Consider the following 22,630-nt stretch of genomic DNA (forward strand, 5'->3'; position numbering starts at 1 on the left):
GCTTGCGGATTCCTAATGGGAGGGAACATCCTCGGGAGCTTCCCATCAACCGCTTTTTTAACATTAAACCCAAAACATTCAAGGCCAGCCCTTTTTGTTATTATTATTGCCGTTTTCCACACCCTCCAGCATTAAATGTTATAGCGAACACACCGGCTAGGTGAAATGAAATTGGAAAGAGGTACAGCGCTGCAAATAACGACTGGAGTTACAGAGGTTGGCCGCAGCTTAACTTAATATCGAGGTTTAATGAAGTTAGAGCGGGTTGTGAGGCTGTTCTTTTTTCCAAATTACGAATGCGAAAGCACAATGGGCTCCACGAGGCAGAAAATCTGGCGTTATGAGCCACGGATGGCTCCAAAACTCCATCGCCCTTCAACTAAAAAATAAAATAAAAATAAAAATAAAAATAAAGCAGTGGTAGGAGTAGGATTATTATTATTATAATAGAATTATAATGGTTAAGGGCAAGTGTCTTAGCAATACTATGTACCACCTCCGTGCAAAACACGGCTTTCGATATAATCATATATCTGCTCCCATTGATTTTAATGCGAAAGCATTATGGCTGCCTCTGGCGATACCTTATTGCTACACCACATGTCCCATGCTGGTTCTATGAAGCCACCTTAATACACAATCGCAGCTTCTCAGTATGGACTCCCCAATGGTCATCGAAATGGTCACAAACTCAGTGAAGGGGATACTGCCCAATGACAATCTCACACGGCCGGTGCGCCAATTCCCAACTGGCTGCGACCTCAGCATACCCACGCACAATTCCCCCATACCAGCTCAGGGTGATTGGCCAGGGCTGCCAGGGGCTCAAGCTCGAGCCTGAAAATTCCCCTTGCAGCAATGCTGTCGCATAGAAACTGCGTAAGCAGACTTAAGTGGCCCAAGTAATATTTTAGTAGGGGTGGGCGAATATACGGTGTTGTCGAATATTCGATCGCATTGCTCTCCATTCGTGATTCGCTTTGATCCGAATTCCGGTATTCACTGTTTTCAAATAATTGGGCGCTCCCGAATAGGCAGTTAAAGCCACGTTTTTCGGTCAAGTCTTTCGAGATGTCATCCCAGGCTTGTCGCAAGACCTCGCCAAAGCGGACAATTCTATCAGTGCCAAGTTTTTGCCTTGCCTAGAGGTTCGACGAGCTCTCGGCCGCCATCGCACTTTCCGTTCAGAGGCGGCACTTAAACGACGCCGCTGCCGACATGGCGGCACCAAGCCGGTGCACTTGCACTGCCGAATCAATACGGAATTAGCGAAACACTGTTCAAAATGGTGGCTTGTATCCAGCACTTTGGTTGGCTGTGGTCGCGGATAGTAGTTGATAAAATGCTACTTTCTTAGCGGTGCTCCAAGATGGCGCTAATAACTCTGAAGCCAGCTGCGTGTCACTTTTTTATTTTGGCGTCTACTAATTGCGTTTCAAGAGAGAGAGAGAGAGAGAGAGAGAGAGAGAGACCGGGGGGGGGGGGGTAGGGAACAAACATTTATTGGTGAGCGTAAGAGCTGATATCAGTGCGCTCGTCCGGTGAAGGGTACTCCCATTCCGGGATCAGGAAGGTCATTACACTGTGATATGGCATGAGGTATGGCCGGTGGATTGAAGGCGAGGGTTTCGATATGCTATCATACGTTTGTTACATAATATGTTATCTTGGATTTATATTACAGTTACATGTCCCTGCCTGTGTGTTTGCTTGAGAAAAACGGTTATGCAGGCTACATATATCCCGCGCTTCACCATTCAAGATACCTGACGTCACGAATCGTAGAGCAAAAAAGTGCATAGAGGGGGCGATATATGTTTTTACACTTATGGAATTTTTCGCGTTAATAAGAACTTCTGCAGCTGTGAGGGTGGTGTTTTTATTCACAACAGCCCGGTCCGCCTATGTACGCGAACTTGCTTTGGCCCTCTAGTGTCTCTTATAGCTTATGTCAATGAAAATCTCCGCGAGTCTACTTGTTTACAATGCACAGAGAAGGCCAATCACTGCGGTCAAAGCGGCGAAATAAGGCTGTAACGACACCCAGCACAAGGTGGTCTCTAAAAACATGGCCTGCAGCGCTGTGACATCCCTCAATGAAATAAACATTTGTATCGCGGAATGCCACAGCGCTGATAACATTGTTGAATCGAATCATGTGTTGGGCTTGTTTTATTTCTTTTTTGTTGAGAAATCTCATCCCTTGGACAGTGCAATTGGTCATCCAGGTGCACTGTATGAGAGCAGACCAAGGGACAGTTTTAGAATGTATAAATTATAACCTTTATAGCAACTGCCACTCCACAGCTCTTTGTAACACGTTTCGAACCAATTTGCACAGAAAATGCACTGAATGAATAACAACACACACACACACACACAACAAATGGCCGCCTGAACTGTTTAGGGAGCACGCAAGTCATAACGAACTAAAAAAAGAGGCACAAATGATTTCTTCATCGATTTATGTATGACAGGGTGCCGGCCTCCGCAGCACAGAAAACGAAGGTCCGAAAAAAAAATTTAGGCTCCACGTTCACGTTTGAAAAAATAGGGCAAGAAATCGAGGGAAGCTTTTGAACAGACCGGCGTTTTATGCCCAGCGCGCTCAAGCCGCTACCAAAGCAAACTTTGGCAGGAGAAACGTTATGCAGTAAATATTCCGAAGCTACATGCTCCGCAACGGCCAAAATCACCCACTAAAGAGTCGGTCGATTTCCACGGAGTTTTAGTTTTCCTTATTCAAAGACAGCTCAAATTTAAGGGTTTTCGGTTTTCGCCGATTCCTAACAAATCATCAGATGGATTATAGTTGCGTTGTTTATGGCTATGTACCATAAACACGGAACTTTAGTGTGAAGTTAGCACTTTAAGTTCACATTGGTTGCATACTGTTCAGTTTCGAGACAGGAGTGCCATGCGGCTATGCCTAATTGCATGCATGATATGTGGTTTGAGTGAGCACTCACAAAGAATACACGGAGTGTGGCGATCCTCGATCCTCGTCCGGTATTTAATTTCCGAAGCCGACAGGAAGCCATTCTGCTTGGCTGCTTAAGAAAAGCGTCCTTTCTTTTTGTTTTGTGTCCTGCTTCAAGAGCGCTGTGCTTCCATAATGCCGAAATACGAACAAGCCGATCAGCTTAAACTTGGTCAACACTGCTTTAGATTGTCCGTGTTTAACTTTAGGCTAATAAGTGAACACTGTCTATAGTACATGTCCTGAACAAACTATTTCAGGTCATCTCCAGGTTGATGTCATTTCAGACGATGTCATCTTAGATTCTCCGTTTACTCGTACCCTTAACTTATACATACAGCGTTTTAAATTACGCCAAATCGCTATGTAGCAACTACTATTGTAGCTTCTTACCCTGAACGGGAAGAAGCTGGTAAAAAGTTCTTACCCTGAAATATACCACCGTTCGCGGATAAACCCATGAAGTGGTAGTCGCCCTCAGGTCACAGGGGGCCACTACCTCGAAGTACGAGAGTTCATCTAAGCTTGCAGTTTTTCCGTAATCACTTTATTCGCGCCGTAAATCATTGCCAGACATTTTCCTGGGGACACCTCATTCAATGTATGTATTACTAGCACCCATTGAGCGTTCGTAGTGCAGTGTACAAACAACGGTGCGCTCCTCCTCTGCTTTCCTCCTTACCTCCCTCAATTTTATTCGCTTTCGTCCTCGAGCTCTCTTCGCTATCACCGTCATTCGTTCTCTGCTGCACCCCGCGTTCGCTCTCTTTCATCCTCGCGTGTGTTGCTCGCGTTCGCGCGATTCACTAAACTCCCATATGAGCACAAAGCGCGCTTGGTCCCTCCTTAAAACTCTCATTCAGCCAACACAACGCATGGATCCGATTCCGAAGCTCTTACTTACCACACAAGAGTCCCCTACCGACCTCGCCAACTCTATCCGCAGCTTACTGTTCCCTAATAGCGCAGACCACCCTACAAGCAAACTTCGCGAGCAGTCGTTTCCAGCGTCGCCCATGGACACCGCCTTCACTTTTCAGGAACTACAACGAGCACTGGACTCCCTACACCGCAACACCACCCCCGGCCCGGATAAAATCACGTATAAAATCCCGCGAAATCTTAGCTCAGACTCTCAACAATCTCTCCTCACTCTTTTTAACCATGTCTGGGAGACTGGCACGATCCCTTCATCCTGGAAACATTCTGACATCGTTCTTATCCCCAAACCCGGAAAACCTGCTTCTAAAGACAATCTTAGACCCATTTCGCTTACCTCGTGCGTAGGCAAACTTCTCGAACGCATGGTGCTTACCCGCCTCGAATGGCACATGGAACACAACTGCCCCCTCCCCTACACCCAAACCGGCTTCCGTCACGACATTTCGACACAGGACACACTGCTCCGCATCTCTCAAGATCTTTACGAATTCCCAAGCTCCTCCCAACTTCGCGGCCTCCTAGCCCTCGACATTCACAAAGCATTTGACACAGTTTCACACCAGGCCATCCTCGCTAACCTTGCCCGAACAAACTGCGGGAGCCGAATGTATAACTATATCAAATCCTTTCTCTCAGACCGCACAGCCTCTTTAAGCATCCCGGGATCGTCGGCTCCATCTTTTTATTTAACCTCTGGCACCCCACAGGGCTCAATCCTGTCTCCAACCCTTTTCAACCTGGCACTAGCCCAACTGCCTCCCTCCTAGACTCTATCCCTCACCTCTCCTACTCCATCTATGCCGATGATATTACCCTCTGGTCCTCCCATGGTAGCCCAGCCCAACTCGAAGAAACCCTCCAAGAAGCATGTGTCGTAATAAACAGCCATGTTCGCACCTTAGGTCTCGCTATCTCCCCTTCCAAATCGGCTCTCATGATCATAACGAACAAGAAGGGCAGAGCCCCTGACCGTGACCTCATCAACATCTCCATTGAAACACCCCAATTCCCAAAACAGACTCACTAAAAATTCTAGTCTTACTTATCACTACTCCGGTAGTTCCTACCCTACACTTCGAACTATACACTCTCAGATCGAGCAAATGATTCATCTGCTGCACCGCGTCACAAATCGCCGCTCTGGCTTACACGAACAACACCTCCTACGTATTATAGATGCTTTTACCATGTCCCGCATACTGTACACAGTGCCATACCTGCATCCCACACCCACCCAACTAACCAAACTAGAGGCAGCTCTCCGTAAGCTCTACCGCATAGCCCTCGGCGTGCCCCGCTACGCTCCTACTAACAATCTTATCGCGACCGGCACATATAACACTATAGAAGAACGTATTCAGATACACAAACAAGCCCAACTTCAGCGCCTTCAGACATCTCACCAGGGTCGGGCACTGTTGCAGACGATGGCCTGCCCTACTTCTTCGCTTCCTCCAATCCCCACAACTTCCCCTCCTTGGGCCACGTTCCCTCGTATCCGCATAGAACCCCTGCCTAAGAATATGAACCCCTCCAGGCATGCCACCCGCCGCTTTCTACGCTGTAAAGCCCTCACCAAACGTGTCTCCTTTCTAGAAAAGCAAGGATCAGCGGTATATTTTACAGACGCCAGTTATTTTCCCTCTACGCAAATAGGAACCGCAGCCTTTTTACGCCACTCGTCGTTGGTTTCCGCACAAACGCCTTTTTTTCTGCCCGCCAGATGCCACCTCCCTAGAAGAGCACTCCATCGCTCTTGCCATAGAGCATGCTGCTCTCACAACCTCCACCGAACACCCCACTTATATCTTCACAGATTCGCAATCCGCCATCCGAAATTATTTACGCTATACCGTCAACCCCTTTTCTTCTAACTTAGTGACTGACACTCTCAGCAGACATTCTTCTCACCTCTTTGTCCTGGTATGGGTACCTGGCCACGCTAACATGGACGGCAACGCAAGAGTACACGCGCTTTCCCGAGATCTATCCCCGGGTCCGTCTATGCTCTGGCCAACCTCATACCATCCTCCTTCCACTCGTCTTCATGATCGCGAGACCCGTAAATTCACTTTACTTTACTATCGCCTCGCCCGCCAAGTCTACCCTTCTCCAGACCCGCGCCTCACTCGCGCCCAAACCGTTCTTCTCCGCCAGGCTCATACCCGCTCCCTCCCATCTCACCACATTCTACATCGCATTCGCAAGTGCTCCGGTCCCCCAACCTGCCCTTCTTGTGGCGCATACCCCTCTGATCCCCACTCCTACTGGGACTGCCACCCCCCGAAGCTTCCCCCCTCCCTCTCCCGCATCACCTCGTGGGACACTTGGCTGGCTCCCCCGCCCGGAACAGACGTTCGGGCCGCCCAGGAGGCTCTCTGCTTCATATCCAGAAGATCTCCAAGGACATTCTGGACTACTATGAAGACAGTGACGTCTCAGGATCCGTCGTTTAGCTGACCTGGACTTAGGTCGGTGACTGGGCAATAAATGTTTTCTCTCTCTCTCTCGGTTAGGCTTACGGCGACGCCACCACGTACGCCACGAACGAGAGCCTAAGCTGCGCTTCAAAAGGTTCAAACTATGCGGGAACACGTTCAAATTGACACCACATTTAAGAAGTGAGCCGTAGTGGAAGGCTCCAGATTAACCGGGAAAACTTAGGGCTTCTTAAAGGCGCCGAAATCGAGTTCCCCGGTTAAATCGTGCGCTAGGTTTCGTGATTAGCCTATTTCGTCCGTTTCACCGCAACCATTGTGGTGAAGCAGTTCGCGTCAAAGTCGATGTGGGGTTCAGCTTGGAACGGACCCAAGCTGGAAATGTAGTAAAGGGAGAGAATAAGCTTTCTTGGTTCAAAACAGAGCCAAACAGGAGGGGTTCCAGGATTTAATTTGGGCTGCACCGCCTTGACCACGCGGTTGACCCGACAAAACTGGGTGTCCGCACAGGGGTTGGTCAGTAATCGCTCCCACTACTTGCAAGAAGGATCCGGAATTGCTTTTATATTGGGGATTGATTGGCACTCAGAAACTACGTGGTATAGGGTGCCTCGGGCATCGCACAAGTTACTCAGGGCAAGGCGACAGGCGTGAGGAGAGAGACAAAATATTTAATTATCCGGCATGGATTTGGTCGTGTGGGGCGGGAGTTTCTGAAGCACCAGGAGCGCGTGTTCCTGTGCTTTTGTTTGTGAGTAGTCGACGGGGTAAAGGTGTCCGCCTGTCTAGCCTGTAATATTGGGTGATGCCGCCATAAGTGGGCAGTGGGAGCGCTGTTTCCAGCCACTCGTCTCGAAATGCCTGGGCGACGAGCGAGTTTGCGGGTGACTTCGTGAGCAACGAAATTGCCTCAGGGAGGACTGGCATGAGTCAGTGTTCATCCGGTGTTTATTTTGCGGTCGGGTGGGCGTCTGAGAAGAATGGTTAGCTCCGCATTGGATACTCGTCCTCGCAGTTACCGCCGACACGCCTCCTGAGTCCGTGATAATTGTGTCCGCTGGAGTATGCGCGATAGCTAGTCCAGTGGAAACTTTCCCCGCTCTTGGTACTGTCGCGGCTGTAATGGTAATGCCGGTGAGGATCTTGGTGGTTGAGGTGGCTACGGCGGTAATGGCTACCTACTTCGTGTGGTCAGCAGAGTCCGTGTAGACTGTATGTCTCTGTGAGTCTTTTCGAGGGTTCGCGCTGGCATTTCTCTTAGGCCTTTTCTAAACCCACGGGTACACTTTTATAGGTAACGAGGAAACGTTGATGTGTTGTCCGATATTAGGAGCTCACCAGCCATGCCTTGCGCGTATTTTTCCAGCGTTCGTAGCCCTGGTCTGGTTACGAGAGCGCTATCCGTTGGGGTGTGCGCCAGCCGTTATTGCTGGTAGACGAGGTGAACCCCTTTGATTCGTGTTGCCGTGCTGTGAATTTTTAACCACTGGAACCTCTTGGTCTAAGGGGGAGTGCTAGTGCTTGTTTGTGTGTTTTGCGGGTAGGTTTTGTTCATTTCTGTCTTAGAGAGGGTCGCTGCGGGAAAATTCGTACTCAAAGTGCAAATGTCGAGTAGCGTGGCTTGATTTATCTCATGCTCCAATTGGGAAGTTCAGCTAGAGTGGGTGTGACGAAAGTGATTTCAGGTTAAAGTGATATCGAAGTGTGCGAGGTCGTATTTCTACTTTCGAACTTCATCCGTCGCGGCGTGTAGACACCACCCCAACATAAATGGTGCTGTCGGGCCCTGCTGCACATGTTCTACGCGATAAAAGTGCACTCTTACAAGAAAAACAATAAGCCACATGTAAACTATCATGTAAGCTGAGAGACAGTGAAATCAGAGCTGGGGAATGAATATGTTACACGCGTTCCATATGGGCGCTTCCACTTTAGTCCTTCAAACCATAGGCGGAGACCTTGATGCACGACAAACGAGGCTTTCATTGAAGCATTATAAAAACCGGGCGGTGGACTATGATAATTCGACGCGCGCCGCGCTTACGTCCTCGTGCCGGAGAGAGAAAGCGTAAATACCTGTAACACAGCGTGTGGCCGGATGTTTCCGACCTTCGCCAGAACAAAAGTTGCAGTGTTGCATGAAGCGGAGAACCCGGTCGTCCTTACCCGCGTCCTTGGGACGTTATTATTGAAATCCCTTCCAAACTCACTCTTGCAAGGGCATCCTAACGGTCAATGTCGCAAAAAATCTCAGTCGCCGATGCTACCGTCGCACTTTTGTAGCGAAAGCTACACTACACTACCTCGGGCAGTCTCCGCGGGGTGACCAGCTTTGACCTTGAGAGCTAGAGGTCAAACAACACCTCCTTCCGCCAGCGCCCCCCGGCACGGAGCAGCGGTCCGATGGCGGGGCGAGGTAGGCGGAAGAGGAGAGATAGGCGCGGAGGGAACAGAGACGAGCGCGGGTCCCGTGTCGCCAGCTGGCAGAGGAAGGCGAGGAGGCCGCCGCCGCAGCGATAAGTGCGCGCCACGAAGTAAGGCCTGGAGGCCACGTGCGGCGCAGAGCCATGTAGGATGGAGGAAGACGAATATCCAGTTGTGGTCCCTCGTACAGCGGCGAGGCTTAAAGGAGCATTGAAGACAAAGCGCAAGTTTGGTTCATTCAAAATATTGCCTCGTTAGAATCAAACTGACACCACTTTTAACGTAAACTTCGCTCGAATAAGCTATATAATTAGGAAAAAAGGGGATGGCCATGCGACCCACTAGCTCATTTCCCGCAACAGAACCTATGATGTCATACCAGGCAGCTCTGCTACTGGCGGAGGCCGGCAAAAGCAAACGCTAATTAGGCAGAGCTTATGAGCTTAGCGAACGAGCTATCGGCGCCTAAATTTAGAGCACATTCTTTTTATATCAGTAGGAATGGTGGGACAAACAGTGGAACTTACAAAAGCATACGTAAACATAAAAGTACTGATGCGTACTGATGATGGTACTGCGCGCACTATGCTTAGTTTAGCTGCACAGCACTCAGGGCTTTGGGGTTGTCTCAGACGACACTGGCCGATTGACGCAAGCACGGTGTCTTACGTGACCATATTTGTCGAGCGAGCACTATGCTTCACGAAACGATTATTTTCCCCCAGAACAAAAGCAAGCCAGGTTTAAATACGGTCAAAAACAAACCCAAGCGTGCGATGGTATCGTGGCGTCATCTATGTTCCCTAACGGTAAACAAGGCTTCGGAATCGGCTGCACAGCGGTCGGTCCCTGTGATGTCATTGCGGACCACAAAAACACACAATTTAGCTGGAAGATCAAAATTTTACCCTATATTAATTAATTTCTCAGTGAATAAAGCATCGTTTGTATCCGGACAAGCACTCGGGGCACTATAAAACGCGAAATCTCTTGAATAAAACAAACTTGTATTTTGTCTTCATGGCTACAAAGAGGAAACATGCTACTGTTGCGTACAGCTTCGCTACTTTCAAGTCTTACGCGTTAGTGTGAGCTTCCTTTTTTTATTCCCCCCGCCCCCACGCGAAAACAAGAGTGACCGGAGATGAAAGATACCGTTAAATGCGCCCCTCTAGAGAAAAAGGTATGTACGGATGCCATTGCCGCCGTGCCAATGAGGCCCTCAGGTTTCCATTTGACCGCCCGCACTCTAATCCGAGTTCTCACCATGAGTTCTTTTTCGACGATTTGAAATCCGCATATGCATAAATCACAGATTCTATATGCTAACATTCTATTTTTTGTACAACATGCGCTGAAAAGATGTTTTGAATCCCTCACCGGGCCGACTCAAATCTCGGTCTCTAAACGCGACAGGAAAGTGCAGGGACCAAGCGCAGTGTGGGCATGGGCTGTTGGCCGCTCCAGACGATGTGCGATCGATGCTGACGTCCGGCTCCGAGATTCACTGCAGGCTCCCGCGTTGTACACGGCACGCCGAGCAAACACGAGCAGCAGAGAATTGAATCTCTCTCCGCTACGGTGTCTAGAACTTACTGAGCTCGGAACCTTTGTAGGAGGTTGATCTAAAGCACACGTTGAGAACGACAGGTAAACAACTCCCCCGTTTCTGTTTTCAACAATAGCGTGCGTTTGACTTTGCCTTTCGCTGTGTTATTAACTCGCGTGTTCTCCGGTGTGTTGTTCAAGTCTCTTTTTCGTGCGCGCAGCAGCGCGTATTACTTTCCTGGCTGCTCGGAGAGGAGTAGCGGATTTCGCAACAATGCCAGAACTCGCGGGCTATACAAAGAACCGGTGGGCTTACATCGGTCTCCAGACATGTGAGTAATTGTTTGCTCTGCATCTGCCACATGAACTCGTAGCGAGGAGGGCTCCTAGCAATCTTTGTTAGCGGCTGAAGCAAAACGTACCCCAGACCGGCTTATCACACTGCTGGGATACATGTAGAAACCCGTATTTTAAAATTACGGAGCGTCACTATTAAGTATACTGAAAAAGTATACCATCCACAAAATTTCACGCCAACAAACATTTTATAGGAACAGCTGTCACAAGTTTATTGTAGTGGGTACTTTTTCTCGGCGTGTGTTTGTTTCCGTGTCTGCGATGTTGTCTGTCCATCGCCCCGGGCACGTCGACACTACCGCGACGCATGCGCGGCCGAGCAATGCAGCCTACCCTCGGTATATTTAAATCGCTTTATTAAACGTCTCACCTTGTCTAAAATTTCTATCTCAGTGCTGGGAGAGCACATTAACAGCGATTTCAGTGAAGCACTGCTTATAACAACGTCAGCTTACCGTCCAGATTACTTTGTTTTAATGAGGGCTTACGGTATGGGGAAATACAACGCTTTTGATGGTACCGAAGATTTGGGGATTAAAACCAGGCCCCTTGAGCTACTGAAGCTGGAATCATGATTGTCGGGCAGGTCGATGAACATTTGAAGCACATGCCGCGAGAGTGCATCCTACAACGAACAGAATAGCTCCCCGCACTGAAAAATAAGCCACAGGGACCGTTGGCGGCGACAGACAGCTGCCGTTCTCGAGAAAAAATCCAGCGGCTTTGGTTCGTCGCGCCGTTGATTAGCGCGACGGAGTATTTTGTGGGGGAGTGTCCACACCCTCGACCGTTTTAGGGAGCAACACGGAGGGCCGAACTCTGAGCTGATGGAATGATTAGCGGGACGACGACTTTTTTTGTACATAGTCTGCACCTGCCAACCATTCCAGAAAGCGGCACGACGGAGGAGCGACCGTTGAGCCGATGGAGACCTTGCGCCGCCTTCAACAATTCGCGAGACCAAGAAATAAAAAAAAAATGGCGACGTTTGCACTAGTCACGTAAGGCTTAAACCATAGCAAAGCTGGAGGATTTTTTTCTTTGTAAGCACTGAAGGAAACACCACCCCGCATTTCATTAGGTTTAAAGTTGTTTAGTTACATGTTCCGTCGTCGCTTTTCAGTGTGGTAGTACAGTTAAAACCCGATCTAACGAAGTCACCAGAAACCGCCAATTTCTTAGTTAAATCAAGAACTTCGTAAAATCGGGACTGTAACTTTACAAGCAGTTGATTCCATAATTCGATGTCTAAAGGGAGGTGCATCCCACCTTGACATCGTAATTGCGGCGGCTGCGGCACTCGCATACCGATAGTTGACCAATGATTGAAATTTCCGCGGTGGAAATAATAACAATAAAACGCTACCGCTTCTGGGGGAAACAGATTTATTTCCTTGCAAAAAGGCCTGGGAATGTCGTCTGCGTGCGCTTCGTTAGCACTGGGCGGACAGACTTTTCGTAGCCCGCAAGCCCGTTCAACGCGTCCTCGGTTTCTTCGTGAGCCCCAGTAAAGCACCTCGGCAAGTCAATAGCGTCCATTACCTATCCCGGAGGAGGCACAGGAGCTTCAGCAGTTACGGGGTCGTCAGCATCTTCTGGAACCTCCTGTGTGCCGGAAACTGACAGCACGATTCCTAGGACTGCTGAGTTTATCTCGTAGAGCTCCGTAAAACCAAACTTTATGCCTAGTCTTTCCCCTTACCTGGCACAATAATATTCGTGGCGTTCTGACGAAATACATTCGAAATTTCTTCCTTTCTAAATATGCCTATCACTCGAAATACTTCGTTAAATCGGGAATGGCGCTTAATCTATTTCGTTAGTTCGAGTTCATAAAAGCATTGAGCCGTATAGGCACCGGCGGGGGTACCCGAATTTGTTCGTTGCCCGCCGTGGTTGGTCAGTGGCTGAGGCGTTGTGCTGCTGAGCACGAGGACGCAGGTTCGATTCCCGGCCTCGGCGGCCGCTTTTCTGATGGAGGCGAAGGGCAAAAACGCCCGTGTGTACGAGATTTCGGCGCATGTTAAAGATCCCCAGGTGGTCAAAATAAATGCGGAGCCCTCCACTACGGCGCACCTCATCGGCTGTGTTGCGTCGGCGCGTGAAACCCTACAATTAATCAATCAATTTGTTCGTTAGATAAGGAAATTAGTAAAATCTGGTTTCGTTAGATCGAGTTTTGTGTGTAGTAGTCATAGTTATATCCATCCATATGGCCGTCTTCTTCAAACATGACTGGCGGGCGGGGATCGTTTCGTCCGCAGACTTTCACATTTCTCTCAAAGTGGAACACGTCAGCACGCGCTAGAACCGGCGGCAACCGGATTCGCCAACTGGGCGTCTGTAGTGCAAGCTGCCTTGTGCTCGCCACTTGAGACGCAGACGGACGTGAACTGTTTTCCTGGTATTTTAGGGGCGAAGAACCTTATGGGCTCAAGCTGTCCGCGTCTCCTCTCGTCTTATGTATTCACGGAACTAAAACACCAGGACACTCGTTTTCCGACGCCTCGCGCTGGTACGTAGCGCGTACTAAAAGAACAGACCAGGACACACGTTTTCCAGCGCCTTGCGCTAGAACATTTCACCTCCATGGTCTAAAAGCGCACTAAAAGAACAAACCGGTACACTTGTTTTCCAAGGCCTCGCGATACTTCTTAGCAAGCTGCGACGTGCTACAAAATGACAACTTACGGCCAGTCTGCCTGTCATTTAATTGCTTAAATCCGGTTTAACCCAAGAGACGGGGCCACCGCCTCTGCAAGCGCGCGATTGTTCCTCCCACCGGCGCTTCTCCGGCGCCCAATCAACGTGCGACGCAGGGCAAGAGACTTACAATCTTTGAATACCCTTGGGCACTGCACGATTCGCCGCTCCCCGGGTTTCATGTTAGTGGAGAAGGCCCGGGATTTTTTGCGAGCGCCACGCGCAAGCCTGGACGACGCCGGGTGCTCCTCGTATGGTGCGTGCTTACGTGTGCGTTAAACGGCGGGAGTAACTATGACTCCGTTTTCTGATGACGCCGCACACCGCACACATTCCGGCCAGCAACAACAGCTACGCTGTTAAAACGCACGGTAAACGCGTACTAGGGAGCGTGGCCGACGGGGTATGCCCATCGACAGGCGGCTTTCTGAGCTAACCGGCGCTGGCCGGAGGTGCAGATATCATTTTCGTGTAAATAAATGTACAGTTACCTTCCTAGTCGAGTCCCAGCCTGGGGGTCCAGGGAAGCGCCGGGTAAAGAACAAAAAAAGTTTGACTATGACCACTCATCAACAATTTTTTTTCTGTTCTCTAATACCTGGCATATTTAGAGCTGAAACAGCTCCAAACTGAAAATAAAGTGAACCTGACAACGAATCTCAGGGGAAAAAAACAGCGCAGAGACGGGGACTAACGGACGAAAAGACAGTACAAGCGCTGTTTTGCGAGCGCCATGACAACAAAAATAAAGTCGATTTCAGAGTAATAAAATGTTTCGAGCTAAAACGTTGGCATAAAGGCCCAGAAGATGCACAAACACGCACCAGGCAGATTTGAAGGCATTCTAGGTGCTCATTTTAGGAGACACATACGCTAGGCACACTATTATCCCCCCCCCCCCCCCCCCCAAAAAAAAAAAAAAAGGTGGTTTGATTGAGTTGAAGGGTCCGCATGACGGTGAATGGTACAACATTTCTACAAACTGAACAGCCCCATTAAAAAAAAAAGAGATGGTACAGGAACGCTTGCTTCTATCGGAAGAAATCGAATTGTCTGTATCTTTTGCAGTGATCGCTGCACAATGCCCCAGAAGAACACCGCGTTCCACATAGCACGAAACAATTGTCCATTGTTTCAAGTTTATTACACAGCCCACAGTTCACATACAGCGCTACGAAAGGCCCGTGGGAACGTATGCACTCTTTACAAGAAGTGCGTATATCTGGGGCAGATTGATTGATTTGAATGATGATTGTGGGGTTTAACGCGCCGCAGATACAGCCGCGCTATGAGGCGTGTCGTACTGCAGGGCTCCGGAGAAACTTTGACCACCTGATTAATTTGGCGTGTGTAATTTTTGCCTGACTAATTTTAATTTTAGCGTGGCTCCTTATTAATTTTAACGTACACCGAAATCTCAACACACAGGCGTTTCCGCTTTTCGCCTCCATCAAAAAAGCAGCCACCACGGCCGTGATCGAACCCGCGGCCTTGGGCTCAGTAGCACAACTCCTTAGCCACTGAGCTACCGCGGCGGGTCAAGTTCCCGGAAGTGAGTTTTCGTTGATAAGTTATAATTTGGGGTTTTGCATTCAAGCGTTTAGGCCAGTCGTTATAATGCCCAGGAGACGGAAGAATTTATCACCGCTTGCATATTTTGTTGCTGCTCGAAATCGCAGCCAGAAAGATGCTTGCGCTTGCTACTTCTAACCCATACCATCGCACACATGACACTCGACGCCCACCCGTATCGAAGAGTGACAAAAAACGGCGCCCTCACTCTTACTAGCACATTTGGGGGTAATCTGCCCTAGGCCAGTACCCACGTGTATGCACATGTCACATGCCCATGCTCGAGATTCTTTTACGCAGTGCCCACAGTGTGGTCTGATGGCGCTCCAGATGAGCACTAGAGCCATCACTGAAGCACCGCCCGATGGCATTCGCACTTCAAAGGTGGGCTGCCACAGGGTGGAGATTCTAACACAAGGGTGTAGCGGTGACGCCTCAGCTTCGCCATCCAAACGGCGGAAGTTCGAGTCCAGCAAAGTATGGTTTTTAAAGCAAAGGTTTACTAATCCCGTCGAGTGGTTTGACCGTCGCCGTAAATTTGACCTTCATTTGACCGCAGCTGCGACCCTTAAGCAACGCATCCCGCGACTCGCCGGGCCGAGCTCCGTCTACCGAGCTGCAACCGCTCCTGTACAGCGTCGCTCGAGTTAATTCTTTGCCTCCCAAATTTCCTTATTTCGTACCGCCATCGAGTAATTGTCCTCCCTCTTTTCCTAGACCCGTCTCTCGGTGTACACTGTCACCCTGGTAGTCCACCGATTGCCACTTCGCCTAATTACGTGGCCAGCCCAAGTCCATTTATTTTTGTTATTTTAACTATATGGTAGCACCTACTCTAGTTTGTTCTCTGATCTGGGAAGCTCGCTTCCTGTCTCTAAGGGTGACTCCGATCATTATTCATTTCATGACCTTTGAGTCAACCAAAGTTTGCTTTCAAGTTGTTTAGTAAGGCGCCAACTTCCGGCTCCATATGTCATCCCCTCACATTTATTTATGAACTTGCCGCTGAAGGAAGAAAGAAAGGAAAAAAGGTAAAGGAAAGGCAGTAATGTTAACCAGGCTACGGCCTAGTATGCCATCCTACACGTGGGAAAAAGGAACAATGAGGAAAAAAGAGGAAAACAGAAAAAGAAGGGGAAAAGTAACCACAGATCGCTGTGCGCGCGAGTGCTAGAAGTGGAATTTGAGAGCCCCAAATGTCTCTCTGGGTACTCATTTCGCTCCAATGTCATTTGAACCGAATGGCATTTCAAAACCCAGTGGAGCAGCACAACTTCGCATTTGAGTCGAATGACATCCGGTTCAAATGACATTCGGACGCTAGTGTAGCAGGGGTATTATTCGTTGCTTTCCAGCAACCTCCTCGCGTTGCTGTCGTCCAGCTCTGCGTTTTTCAGTGTTTTCCGTTTTTTTTTCAGCGTATTCCATCACTCTCCTAATGCTGGAAAACGCGGGGTTTTCCGACAGGGGAGCGTAAAGTGGTAGGACATTATAGACAAAAAAGTTCAGTGAGGTCATAGAGGGTAGTCGTTTGTGCTACAGTGTTCTGTACAAGTCCGTCGTTTTTAGAAAACACAGGAGCGCTTTTGTCACCCCGTGCGTAGATGACGGAGAAGGGCAGTGGCCCAGGATTTTCTCCTCGGAGAACGGCCGCCGAGAGCTTAGCTTCCGCAGAGTTGAAGAGAGCTGGCTTATTTCCGATGAAAAACATGGACACTCGCAAAGGACATCATGTCGTATGGTCTCCGGTGTGCCACAAACTTCGCACGCCTCACTGGCTGCCATTCTGATCAAATAGGAGTAAGAATTTGTGAATGCGACTCCAAGCCAGAGACGACAAAAAATGGTTGCATCAGACCGTGGGAGGCCTAATGGAAGTGGACGCTGAAGATGTGGGTTCAGGGCATTAACACGAGCGCTCGTGAACTCTTGGGTAGTCCATTTGTATAGCGTGGTCTCGCCGACAAATTTTCGGAGAGTCCTAGCTGCATCCGTACTGGATAACGGAATTGATACATGGTCGCTGTTTTTTTATATGCCAAGCGGGCGGCAGCATCCGCACTTTATTTTCCGACAATGCCACAATGACTGGGAAGCCACTGGAAGGCAATGTCATGACCCGCTTGGGCGGCACGGTCGTACAATGTTCTTATCTCGGCCAGCAGCTGTTCATGAGGTCAACGGCACAGGGCCGACTGGAGCGATTGAAGCGCAGGCTTTGAGTCGCAGAAGATCTCCCATGTTCGGCATGAATATTACTCAAAGGTGTGAAGGGCGCAACGGATGGCGGTAAGTTCTGTAGCCGTGGAAGAGGTAAGATGGGCTATTTTGAATTCTGTGGACATGGACATTCGCGGTATAACAACGGCGCCGGCAGAACCAGATGTTGTTACAAAGCCATCGGTGTAAATATGGGTGCGGTCACTGTATCTCTCGTGTAGGTAAATTAGAGTTAGCTGCTGTAGTGCTAGCGTTGGAAAATCTCGCTTCTTCGTTAAGCCTGGGATATTAAGGCCTCCTCGAGGCTGCGTCGCACATCAAAGTGAAAGTGGCGGCCTCATCGTAGGCGTATAGTTGGATGCCCTGATGGTGATGTGGTCAGCTACAACCTTTGGGAATGCGCATGGGGGCGTTTAGATGGCATTAGTAGCAAGGTAATGATCAGGCAGTCTGGTTAAGTGCTTAATGTGTGCCCTGAGTGTATCAGTTGTCACGCAAGAGGACAGGGGGTGATCAGGAGCCACAGCAATGGTTGCAGCTGTTGACGTGCACCGTGGTAGGCCAAGCCAAGTTCGGAGGGCCTGCGCTTGTATGCCTTGCAGTTGCTAAATATTTGTGCGGGACGTACCTGAAAGTACAGGTAGGCTGTAACGTATCGAGCCCAAGAATTGTGCGTTGTTTGTCTGCAACATTGACTTCATAGGCATTCCCCACGTCTTACCACCAATGAACTGGAGAATATAGGCCACTGCAGACAGCTCCTTCTTCTTCAAACAACGAAGTGTGTGCTCCAAGAAAGGTCTCTGTCGACAACCACGCCGAGACACTTGTGATATTTCACATAAGAGACCCTTTCACCATTAACTGACAAAGGGTATGCATAAATAGGCTTCCGCAAGAACGCAAGCACTGCGCATTTTCTGGAAGACACTTCCAACCCTTGCTTATGCAGATAGGTGTTGGTCAAGTCTGCAGCCTTTTGCAGGCGCGAGCGCACGTGCCGTCGAGTCACTCCGGCAGCCCATACGCAAACATCATCCGCGTAAATCGACAGATGAACCGTTCTTGGAAGGGTGCTTGCCAGGGCGATCAGTGTGAGGTTAAACAACGTGGGAATCAAAACGCCTCCCTGGGGACATCGGGGTGGGTGTAGTGTATTAACGTTGGGCCATTTTACAAAGAATGACCTCCTCGAGAGGTAACTTCGCGTCCACTGGTAGACTCGGCCGCCAAGCCCCACTGCCTGCAGTGCTTCAAGAATGACATCAAGCTCCACGTTGTCATACGCTCCTTTCACGTCCAGAAACCGTGGAGTGCATATGCGCTTTACGCGTCTTTGCTGCTGCACAGAGGTTACCAGGTCAATAACGCAATCTATAGAAGAACGGCCACGACGTAAACCAGTTATGACTTCAGGGTAGACGTTGTAGTGTTCCAGGAACCCCTCCAGATGTGCAAGGATAACTCGTTCCACAAACTTTCCAATGCAACGGTCAAGTGTTATGGGTCGGCATGCCGCCGGGTCCAGCAGAGATTTTCCAGGTTTCAGGAGCGGAACAAGGCGGCTAGACTTTCATTTTTCAGGGGCTATGCCGTCACGCCATAGTTCGTTGAAATATAAAAGGGCATGCCGGGCGCTGTTTCCAAGGTAACAAAGAGAAGCATCGGTGACTCCATACGGCCCAGGAGATGACGATCGGTCGCAGAGAGCCATTTTCACCTCGAGCTCTCCCATCGATGTCATTCGCAAGCGATGAATGTCAGTGGCAAGCGATGAACCAGAAAGACCTGTTCTACTGGCGATCCGAGCGCAGACGTCCTCTGCTACATCAACCCCTCCGAGTTTCTGTGTAAGAGCCAGAGCCTTGAATTGGGGAGCGCTGTGTCACGGCGGTCAATAGCCCTCGCACAGTTCTCCATATTCCAGGCAAAGACTTCCGGTTGTCGAGTGATTCACAAAAGGACTTCCAACGCTGTGCTTGCACTTGGACAATGCGGAGTTGGATCTTCTTCTGCGTCCTCTTCGCATTTCTTAAATCTTGAAGAGACTTTGTTCGTCTGTATCGTCGTTCGGCGCGCCGACGGAGAGCTCTAACGCGTTCCAGCGCAATGTCGAACTCTATGACTTTAGCAGACAGCCAGACGGAACGTTTGCAAGCAATAGCATGCTCTCAATGACAGACTCCATATCTCCAGGCTCGTCACTCCCGCAAAAACCTTCCATCTTAGACTGAAAGTGCGACCAATTGTTCACCCGAATGACGTTAGGGTCGAAGCGACTTCGTAGTCCATGAATCTTGAAATAGGTTGGGATATGGTAGCTTCCGTGGGTTGCTATGTCTGGAAGCAATTGTGTATGGCCGGACAAGCATCGCAACACAAACGTTAGGTCCATGCAACTGCGTAATTCGTGCCACGTAGAAAAGTAGGACTTCCATCGTTCAGTAAGGTCATGGTTTGAGGCAAAGGAGAGAAGGCTCCGGCCTTTGTTGTTAATGCTTGAATTTCCTTAAAGAAATTAAATTCACCCGTAATGACCCATGGACCAGTCATTGTGCTTAATATGCCCTCCAGCCTCTCGCGATTGAAACGAGATGTTGGGTGTATGTATGCCCCCACAAGTGTGAAGGCGAGCTTGCACTTCCTGATGGTCAGGCAGACGTACTCGTTACCCCTGTGAGGTTTCATAGGATGGTGCACGTAGGTGAGCTCACGTCTGATGAAAACCGCGATTTTACTGGGCTCCCCGCATGTTGATGATTGAAAAAGGTCATAGCCAGATAGCTTAATATGTTTATACTGCTTCGGCTCACAGATGGCAAGGATGGGGTTCGACTCTATGAACACAAATTGGCGGAGATCCTAGATGCGTGACAGCAGGCTTCTGGCGTTACACTGAAAAATGGAAGCGTTCTTGATATCGGCACTCAACGAAAGGCACATGTTGGTCATAGCGCTTGCTCGCCGCCAGTATCTGCAGTGCACTCAACGCAGATGGAGTGTCATGTCAGTGAGTATGGATGGCATTTATGAGGTACCTCAAGACCGCTACGACTTGCCGCTCTGGGCCTACAGCCGGGGCGGGGGATCACGTGACTGTGTCCTGCACTGAGCGTTGGGGTTCAGTCGGTGGCAAAATCAGTGGCAGTGGGGCCACGCGTCAACCGACTAGTGTTGTACCTTGTTCCGATGCCTGCTCGGCGACTCCTGCTGGGGCCGGGGGCGGCGGAGGTGGCAGAAGCGGCGGTTGCGGGGGTAGCGGAGGCGGAAGTAGTTGTTGCACTGGTGGAGGAGCCGCTTGCTTGGAGGCGTTGGTTGAAAAACGGCTAAACTTCTGTGATGACCTCCAGTGTCGAGACTGGTGGGGTCGCCGCAATCGCACCGTCGCAGCAGCCTCCTTGTGTGTGGAGTGATCCCTCACAATCTGCTTCAAGACAGCGACCTCTCTCTTCTTCCGTGGGCACTTCGATAGGGAATCGTGAGGTCCCTCACAGTTGGCGCACTTGAGGGTACCTGCACTGCAGTCGCTGGCCTTGTGCGGCCGAACACATTTGGGACATACAGTGGCACTCCCGCAGACTGCAGCGACATGGCCAATCTTCATGCACTTGTGGCACTGGAGAGGTTTCGGCACATAGGGTCGGACAGGCTGACGGAAATGATACACCTTAATATGGGCAGGAAGGCTGTCACCCTTGAAAACTATCTTCAGGCACCTGGACGTACCAATACGGCTCACTTGCCTGATGACAATACCTCCATGCGCAGGTTTGATTAGTATCCTTCTCGGGAATGGACGCATCGACGTCATAAATGACGCCTACGGTCGTGGGCTCGCGCTTTTATGTCTTGCAGCGAAGTAATCTTCCCCAAAACCTTCAGCACACTCCGATGCTCCACGTCAATAGCAAAGATATTTCGTCGCGAATTAATCCTGACGTCCTTGGCTTATCCAGGCACAGTGGCCTCCAGGAACGCAGAGACTGCCTCCTTGTTGAGCATCCTTAAGTTGTCTGTTTTGGCCTCCGGCACGAAGAGTACCGTGTGCACAGGGTTTCTAGGCATGGGCTTTACTGACGAGATGCTAGATTGCGAAGATGCCGTGAGGAGCCTTCTTTTCGCCTTTTTTCCAAGGTAGAGTTGGAAGCCATCGTCTGAACCGCCATCCCTTGGCGCTGAGTACAGCTCGGTGTCCTCGGTGTCCGTGTCAGTTGGGAGGCTGGCGCGCTTTCTGGAGGCGGCGCCCGCTGGTGGATCGACGTCGCACGGCTCCCCTGGGTCCCCGTCCATCACAGCTCAGAAAAAATCGGTGTCCCGCGGGTTGAAGGCAAGAAAGGCCACAAATATTCGCAGACGAAAGAAGCAGCGTCCTACAGAAGAGGCGCTTCGTCATCGTCCGAAAATTCTCCATGACTGGCAGGCCCGGATCGTTTCGTCCCCAGGCTTTAACATCTCTTCCAAAGTGGACCACGTTAGCACGCCCTAGAACCCGCGCCCAGGTCCAAAGCCAAAGCCCGCGCTACGAACCCGAAGGAAATGCTGTGCGCCCGGAATGCGATGATAGCTCAATCCGACAGTCGCCGGTTTCAAACGCGAGGAATCCAGGTTCAATACAGACCACGGGAAGCGTTTTTTTTTTCATTTCCAATCGGCTGGGCATGTTATTGTTCCCCACTTCTGCTAACCGGTACCACTCGGTCCTTTGGGGTGGCCCATGTGGTTAGGTTGCTGGTTTGACGGAACAAAGCTCCCGGGTTCGATTCCCGGGACCTCTGTAACCACAGTTGTTTCTTGAGGCATCGGGGTTTTCTGTCTACGCCGGACGGATTTGTGTCGGCCTAAATAGCTCTGCTGTTAAAAAAGTGTGATAGCTGTGACATCACACAATGCCAGTATGAGCTTTTTTAATTGGAGAGTGTTGCAGCGCAAATAAAATTTTTCTGTGAGATGGTATTCCAGAGCTCGGTATTCGTCATATTTGGCCACTATGGACTCAGCGATAAGTCATTCAGGCGCACTGTGGCGAAGCTGGTCTTTTTCAGAGCGCCCCCAAATGTCGCATACGCGGGCGGTGTCGTCCTCCACCCCAATTAAAAAAAAAACACTCTGCCGAAAATTTATACTCGTGGTTTTTCTCAACAGCACAGATCCATGGTGATGGGTGTAAAAGAAGATAGTCCACTAGAGGGCCCTTAAATATCTTCAAAGCACCAGTTATAAGTTAGGTGTTGATGCGCGTCGCAACGCTCCGTAATACGACAACAAGTATAAATTTGAGAAGTCAGTAACAGTGCCAGCGTCACTCGTTCCTGGGAAATCAGTCGTGATGGGAAAAAACAGCATGTTCCAGGCATAAGTACTTCACCAATCCCTAGCTTCGGCATAAAAATCGCATGGCTGTACGCACGCGTATGTCGAAGTCGCCTACAAGTAATCCTACGTCTCA

General features: G+C 49.8%; 1 protein-coding gene across 1 annotated transcript in view; it reads right to left on the reverse strand.

Moving 5' to 3' along the window:
- Positions 1–22,630, reverse strand: part of LOC144159576 (phosrestin-2-like) — a 360,527-nt gene that overhangs the window by 228,393 nt on the left and 109,504 nt on the right. The window lies entirely within an intron of this gene.

Source organism: Haemaphysalis longicornis, unplaced genomic scaffold, assembly GCF_048455015.1.
Source record: "Haemaphysalis longicornis isolate Haplotype H1 unplaced genomic scaffold, Haemaphysalis longicornis Haplotype H1 scaffold_1, whole genome shotgun sequence".
In the NCBI taxonomy this organism is placed as follows: Eukaryota; Metazoa; Arthropoda; class Arachnida; order Ixodida; family Ixodidae; genus Haemaphysalis; species Haemaphysalis longicornis.